This window comes from Branchiostoma floridae, chromosome 4 (assembly GCF_000003815.2).
Source record: "Branchiostoma floridae strain S238N-H82 chromosome 4, Bfl_VNyyK, whole genome shotgun sequence".
Taxonomy (NCBI): Eukaryota; Metazoa; Chordata; class Leptocardii; order Amphioxiformes; family Branchiostomatidae; genus Branchiostoma; species Branchiostoma floridae.
Genome location: NC_049982.1, coordinates 30,918,919 through 30,927,300, shown reverse-complemented (window position 1 = coordinate 30,927,300; position 8,382 = coordinate 30,918,919).

Below are 8,382 nucleotides of genomic sequence, written 5' to 3'. Positions count from 1 at the left end.
CGTCGTTTTCTCGCGATCGGTGTCAGCCTTGGCTGCACCGCTGCCCCTCATCCTTGTCCCTCAACAGTTGTAGTAGAAGCAATAGTTTCCGCGTCGTCCACTTCTTGACAGGTCGACGCCTTAGCGAGATACTTGTGTATGTTATCCAGTCCCAAACATCGCAGTTTCTTGGTTTATTTTCGCAAAGTTTCGTGCCTCTTCTTGATTGACGTCATGTTACCGCCTTTGTTGGAGCCGCTGCTGGCTGTGATTGGTCGCAAGTTAATTCGATTTTTCGCATAAAGGTCTCATTGATGTATTACTGCGAGTACTAAAAGAGATCCGAGCCAAAAAATAAACGGCTGCACGGACGCACGTTTTTAGCGGTGAGAAATTCCCTTTTAGCCAGCGAAACTGATCTCAAAAGTTAGATTGGTGAAAGCTTGTTTGTAACTGAAGAAATTAGCAGGTAAAGTTTTGCAGCCGCGCGCTAGGTCGGAGGTACACAGTCGTGGGTTCTGAGTGGTGCGGTTGTACACTAGCAGCGAAAAAGTGCCTTTTGGGGGGATTGATTAATCGTAGTTTGTAATTGCTATAAAAAAGTTCCAATGCTTAGTTTACGTTGGTAATTTTTTCCCACTATATAGGGTAAATGTGCTCGACATAGAATGAAAAAAAAAATCTGCTGAAATTTCACGTAGCTTCATTATGAACGCGGCCATTTAAACCACGAAGTATAATATAGAAGTCTATGGGAAGAAGAAACCCATCAATGAGACCTAAAGTGGCACGCCCTGTCTAATCGGTATATCTAAAGACTGCAGCCAAGGCTGTTGTCATGGTAATGACACGTACATCAACATTTCCCACATGCGAATCGGGTTGGGCACGTCTTGTACTGCGTACGTTTGATTTGAGCTCAAGTCGCTGAATTTACAAGTCTCACCGTCGGTTTCACAGACAACACGTTCACTTACTTTGTCACCAGTCGTCTTCCAGAGCGTTCAAAACTATGAAAGAAATAAGGTTTTTTCCTGTCATTTTTTCGGTAAAATCGAAAATACCGACATGTGTTGGTGCACAGATGTCGGCAAGATATGCAAGTTTTTCTAAGGCGCTGAATTTTGTCACCGTGACTGAATGGTGGCATTGCAAACCGGAAGTACATTTTTTACGTCATTTTGGTAATTTTATCGAGAACTTATTATACCATACAGTAGAACTCTGAAAATAGTCTACCACGTCCGGTATGAACTTCGGCTTAATGTCTTTGCCTTCAAAAGACAGGTAAACAAATTTGACTGATATTTTCTCCACCCACCTTTATACCAGCGGTAAAACGGTAATTACTATTGTAACATCAATAGTTTTACAACCTTGTAGCGGTGTTTAACAGAGATAGAGTCAAAGGGGCGGCAGGAAAATATTACTGAGTGAATACTGAGCAAATTTTCAGCATATGGAGCGCCGAAGCCACCAACTTTTTTTGCCTTGCCGGGCGCCGAGCTCGGGCGCGAGGCGTCTCAAGCTTGTTGAGGCCCGTGAAAATGTTGAAATCTTGACCCTCTGAAACGCCATTTCCGGCATTTGGACGAACAAATGTCACTGATAGTCCGAGCAAAAAAATTTTTCCTAGGCCCTCCCCCCCCGCTCAAATTTGTTTTCCTAGGCCCTACCCCTGGCTCAATTTTTTTTTCCTAGGCCCATACCCCCCTTCCCCCGACGACCAACACCCACCCACCCCCACCCCCCCGCTAAATATCGACCAGTCCCTTAGTGCCCAGTTACTCAGTGTAAAATTAGCGTAGCGGATCCGCTGCTAGTATAAACTTCCACCCCTATATGTTGTTTTTGTTAAGTTTTTGTCGACACATCTTGGCTTCCGGGTATCGCTCCGAGGACGCAAACAGTGAAGCGCCCCGGGCAGCTTGACCGATAATGTCATCGCTACAGGCTTTCGAAATTCATTCGGATATTGTAAGATTTTAGGTCCTATAGTATACAATTTTCTTGCAAATCATTTATGTTAGACCAGATGGTACATTTTTACTTCCTGTATACTGTATAGGTGTAGTTCTCGGGGGAAATTTTGTTTGGAAATACGGTGTCGTTGAAAATAGTCTCTTAACTATACGTTTCAATGGGGGCGAGAAACTGGGGTGTGCCCCTAAATGTTCCATTTTCGAGCAGGGGTTTTTTGAGACAGTTAAATGTTGTTAAAAAAGAGGGTTTGGCTGAAATATGCTGTATTGGCTCCTAAGCAAATGTTGGCCTTTCTAGTGTCCCTTTATGTTGCGTTTATTGTGTCCAATTTGAAAATGTAGCCATCTTGTTTTTGTAGCCATCTTGTTTTTATTCGCCATATCTCACTATTTTTGCAGTCTGTAGAAGATGTAATCCGTATGATTTACTTACTGTAGCCTTACAATAAATCCTGGTGAAATATTAAAGCACAAAAATGGTGTTTTGTATTCTCCTAGGGGAGATTGGAATTCCATTTAGTCCCAGGGGAATCTGGAATTTTCCTAGGGGAGATTAGAATTCCATTTAGGTCTAGGGGAATCTGGAATTCTAGGGGAGATTGGAATTCCATTTAGTCCTAGGGGAATTTGGAATTTTCCAGGGGAGATTGGAATTCCATTTAGTCCTAGGGAAATCTGAAATTCTTCTAGGGGAAATTGGAATTCCAACCTCCCTTAACAGAGATTGTAATTTTACCAGGGCAATCTTTTTTTCTATCAGGGGTATGATTTATCATTACTTTCTAACAATAAATTATCATATTTCATACTTCTTATCTAACACGCAATGTACTGTATACTACTCACTAGTGCATAACATTACCCAAAAAATTAGATCTTCTGAATGAATTGGATGACTAGTTTATTAGCGCCAAACAAGTGCGCATATACATGTACATATCATCGCAGCCATACAAGGCTGAATTGGTCTATGATACATAAAACGTTTGTTAAAAACTACATTAAGATTCCTTCAACAATGATATGATAAAAGGTAGTTCGCTATTCTTAAATCTATTTTTGAAATAATGCTAACTTATCAACAGATAAACAACAGAGGTCTTGTCACTTTGTCTGGCAATTAACGGTTACGAATATGCTGTATATTACTCACTAGCGTACAATAGTAGTAGACTACTAGTACCTTATCCTAAACTATAAATAGCTTATCCTATACTATGAACTTTGAATTTTCAAACATGTAATACAGGAGAATCAGAAATTCTACAAGTGCAGTCTGATTTTACCTGGCAAGTAGATTAATAAGAAATCTTGAATGCAGCTTGGTTAGAATTTCTAGAATGTAGTACGAATACCAAGGAATATAACAGAAATTTTCATTCAGACGGCGTTCCTGTTCAGTCTACCTGTCGTGTGAAGGGGTATAATTAACAGATTTGATTTATTCGGCTGTATAATCATGAGAAATACAGCCAGGGCTACCCAACTAGCCGGAGGCTATTATCAAGGGCTAGCCCTGGTAACATTACAATATACGTTATACAATAGTATATCGTATACAACAGTATTAACGATACATGTAAATTGACTACAGATGTGATCCGTGTTTACAGCTTGACTAGCAGTCGTACGATCTAGAATGTCAGTCTATGATACAAATGATATTACTCGGTTATCTATATAAGGCTAGTTAGTCAGCGATTAACACGTTTGAACGCTATAATGTATACGTACTACAGTGCAGATTCGAGAATAATTGTTATGAATCCACTAAGGTACAACTAAGATAATAATTAAATATTAGAAACCCCCCTACATGGAAGTGTACTAGTCCAGGGGACAACCTCATTCTGAGAAAGTGCCATGCTGGCATTCCATGTGTTGGAGTCCTGGGATAACAATAAAGACATGTAAGCTCTGCAGTGTCTGGCGTCTGGCCTTAATGTCTGCATCAATGACCTTAACATCGGTTCATAACAATAATGATTTAACTTTTTTGGCCTTGAAACACAAAAATTAAGCTTCTCTTTTTCATCATAATGCAGCCTTCAAGTTCCTGACTTGGTATTTGTATATTTGTCCTTCCTTCCTTCCTTCCTTTGATCACAAATAGATGAGGATATACTCAATCAACTGCAGAAGAACCAAGAATATCCTTTGTAGACTACCCTTTTGCCCTTCCTTCGAGTATCTTATGCAAATCTTGTTCGAAGGAGTATCCGAACATGTCAAAGTCCTGTTGGAAAATGGTCCGGAGAGCCAGTATGTCGTCCATCGGGACTTGGCGGTAGATGTCGCTAAAAACTCTGTCATCGTCAGCGTTTCTTGGTCGTTGTTCAGGGAGAACGTCGTTATCCACTGTTGCGTTGATCTTCGTTAGAAAGAGTCGAACATCTGAAGCTACCGTGTCCGTGTGTGCTATGAAGTCGTACTTAATCTGGAGGGGGAAATTTACATTTAGACGTCAAACACACAAGGCTGAAGCATGAAATTTGCCGACTCTTCCTTGATATCATCCCTGTCACATTTGGCTAAAATCGCGATCGGACGACGATTCTGCGGCAATCGCCCGGGCCTTGCTTATAATAATAACTTTATTGCACAACAATTGTATACTGTACAAAGTAAGGCTTTTATGTGATAAGGACGATTTTCAGGTGGAAAAAAAAAACACGCACAACCCACTGCGGGTCTTAAATATGGTCGATCTTCCATCGATACGCCCGAAGATCGTGGATAATGTGACGGGTATATGGGCGTGGTCACATAGTTCATGCAATCGTCGTACGATTTTGATGCTATGGGATTTTCAAGCAGGCCGTGACTGAAACAACTTCAGACATTGTTCCAAAACAGCATTTTTCTATGCACCAAGACAGTTGAACTTTGTTGGAGACGTACATTTTTGTCCTCCAAACTAAATTGCCCGAAGTTAGTGATCGTACGACGATTGCACGACCTATCTGACCACACCTTATGCGGTATGCAACAATTCAGTCAACGAGTTTTGACTTTATCGTAGCGTTATTGATTTGCTGTGGATAGTAAGAAGTTAAAGGGGCATTCCACTCCAGACGGGACTGTTACTTTCCGATACATATTAATTGTAAGAAGTGACAAAAGTATGCTACATAACATTATACGATAGAGTACCCATTAGCCCCACGCGCATCAAAAACTATCCAGTCTTCTACAAAACTACCAAGTACCCTCTAATTGAATTAATCAAGCACAGCCTATGGCTGATTACAATGTGCCTGACAACGCCTGACTTAAGTTAGGTTACAAAGCTAGTTTCAGGGGCGCTAAGCAAAACATGTCTTGTTATGTGTTCTTTGATATCTTGTGAACAGTTGACCCTCTTGCAATTGGTGTGCTATGCCGAAAATATTCACGATAAAGGAAGTGTCTACACGCATAGAGAATACATTGGTAGGGTCTGCATGGGTTTAGTGAGTGTCATTTTGTTTTACAAACACACAGTGTGTACTTCACTACAAGTTAAATTCCACAAAAGTCCGACTGATCATGTATTCATTGATACATTTATCTATTGGAAAATAACACTCCATTCTGCAGTGGAATGCCCCTTTAATTACTATGTTAGATAGTGAGAGTGTCCGAGTGGGTGAATTTGTGGATAAGTGATAAGTGAATAAGTGATAAGTGTGACAATCTACCTTGCATGGTAGGCACAAGCTGTTGAATGATTCCCAGTGCTCATTGTCTAAGATATGATTCGAAACGGCGAAGAGGAACTTCCGGAACTCCACTGGTTGTGTGATGTTGAATCCCCCTTTCATTTCTTCACCTGACTAAAATGGACGAAATACATTTTCTTTTGCTGTAGAAGTTAATGGAACCATTTGCACAGAAATTTACGATATTTAACGTCATCATTGTATTGGCTGAAACCAAGAAAACTTCAAAATATGCTGCAAAAATGTAACAGCAGGTGTACTTGCACAGAATATTAATAATTCTTACGACTCGTGTTGCCAATAGCAACAACAAATGACTTCAAAATGATGTCATGAAGTGACGTCATGCATATCTTAAATACAACTTGGGCTCCGCCATTTTATACCCACCACATTGAATTATCAAAAAGATTTTCTGCAATAAATAGTCACAAAAGCCAATGGAAATAGACTAAAACAAAAAAAAATACAGTCATGTGCAGATTCTAAGGGACAACAAGCTAGTTATTCTTGATCTGGTCATATAGTCCACCATCTTAAATTTTGGTCGATGACGTCAACAAATTTGCATAATTTATGCATATTTAATTATAATACATATTCTACATAACTTGTGATTTGATTTTATGCAGGAAAAAGCCTCAATATAGCAAATAAACGTTAAAAATACTTGATATAGCAAATAAATATGAAAAATACCGAGTCATGCGTCCTATCTACATAATGCTGCGTCTCTTAAGCGACGGACTACTCTTTATTTCTAAATGTTAATTTAAAATTTCTTATCCTGTTCAAAATATATAAGCTTAATCATGTTTGTCAAAACATATATTTTCTGACCAACAAAATCCTATGGCTGGATAAAGCGTTATGTAACACTCACACTCTAAACATGTTCTAAACTAAACATACAGTCAAACCTGGCCAAGGCGAACACCCGAGGTTAGAAGCGTATCGACTCACAACATGCCCGATGCATACTTTAAATGGTTTCCGTTGTGTCAAATGGCAAATTGCAAGCACACACGTACGCACGTGCATCCGCCGCAATCTTTATTTCGAACATAACATCGCAATGGCAGGTAAAATCCGATACAAACTGGCCGAATTCGACACAAAATCGCGCTAGTTATCATTGATGACACCTCAAGATTTGAAAATGACGCGGCAAGGATTTGGTCCAATCGCGTTGGCCATATGGACACTGTGAAGAGGTCGCTTGATGCTTACGTCAATGGGTAAATTTTTCGGAACCGACAAAAATCGGTCGTAATGGCCAGGTGGTCGCTAAAAAGAGGTGGTCGCTTGGGCATTTTTGACGGTACTTATATTTTACATGCTAAGAAAATGTGCCATACCTTATCAGTTGAGTTGCGATTTTTGTAACTTCTCAGCCTTCTATTCAAATTCTTGACCCACACAAAATTGCCGCTATGTGCTGGCATGTTAACGAATTTGTTGAGCCACGCAGACGCTAACCTGGAATGAATATGATAATGGTTAGTTTCGTTTTGAAATCCAACGGTTCAGAGTTATGGGTTTCAGTTTCTTCACCCTCTCTACTTTTCGTAATTTTCTGGGGAGGGGTTTACGGAAAAGGCTGGGCTGTCTACCTGGGCTGTCTACCTGGGCTGGCTATCACGTCAGGCTACTTGGACCTACGAAAGCCCATTGGGACAAAAGCTGTTTTAGCAGTAGGAGTTGTTTGTGCTCAATAAAGAAGCTATGTGTGAAGGAACTGTATGTGAATGGGCTGTATGTGGAGGAGCTGCGTTTGAAGGAGCGGTGTGTGAAGGGGCTTTGTGTGAAGTAATTGTGTGTGTTACATAACCCAGAGATTCTGGGTTCAAATCAGTTGATATGCCACCAATCTCGTGCGCTTGGGAAGGGCTCTTAACACGACTTTCCTCCCTTCAATTCGGTAAGGCCCTCCCTAAGATAGGGCAAAGAACCCACCACACTTATGGAAAAGACTAGGGGTCCTTCCTTCCCAGTGTAAATGGTTGAAAACCTTAAGTCCTATGGTCACTGCTGTCGTATTGAGGTCAGTCTTTAGTCTTTAAGACTTATCCAATCATCCCAATAAGTCGTGTTAATAGCCCTTCCCAAGGGCACACGTTTGGTGGCATATCAACTGATTTGAACCCAGAACCTCTGGGTTATGTAACACACACAAAATTGAGCACAAACAATCCCTACTGCTAAAACATCCAGTCTCATATTCTTGTGTTATGATACCCATAGAAAGACACATTGAAAAAAAGAAGTGGCATCGAAAACACAATTTCTTGGTGAAAGTAATTAATTACCCTAACCTCTCTTAGGGTCTCGTACAACGATGATCTTCTTGTAGGTCGCCAGGCGCAGGTTTGCTTCTTCCTTGCTGTAGTGACTTAATCTTCTGTAATATTGCCCGTGGATCCAGCCATCAGCGTGGTCGTTTTCAGTATAGTTATCTTTGTTCGCTAACAATGCAGCTTTATTAACACCGGGCAACCGTTCAGTTGTATTGTGCTCTAGATTGTAAAATAACAACTTCATCGTTTTGCACCCAGTTTTTGGGATAGAACAGTAGATCGTTTTAATATTTTCAAAAAAAGAAGAGATGGGGCAGGCGCAATAGCGATGGATCCGTCTGAAAAAAAAATAGAAAATTTGAAAAAAAAAACAAGAACGTCAAAATGTCAAAAGTGCGTCTGGTACAATGTAATTCTCATGCC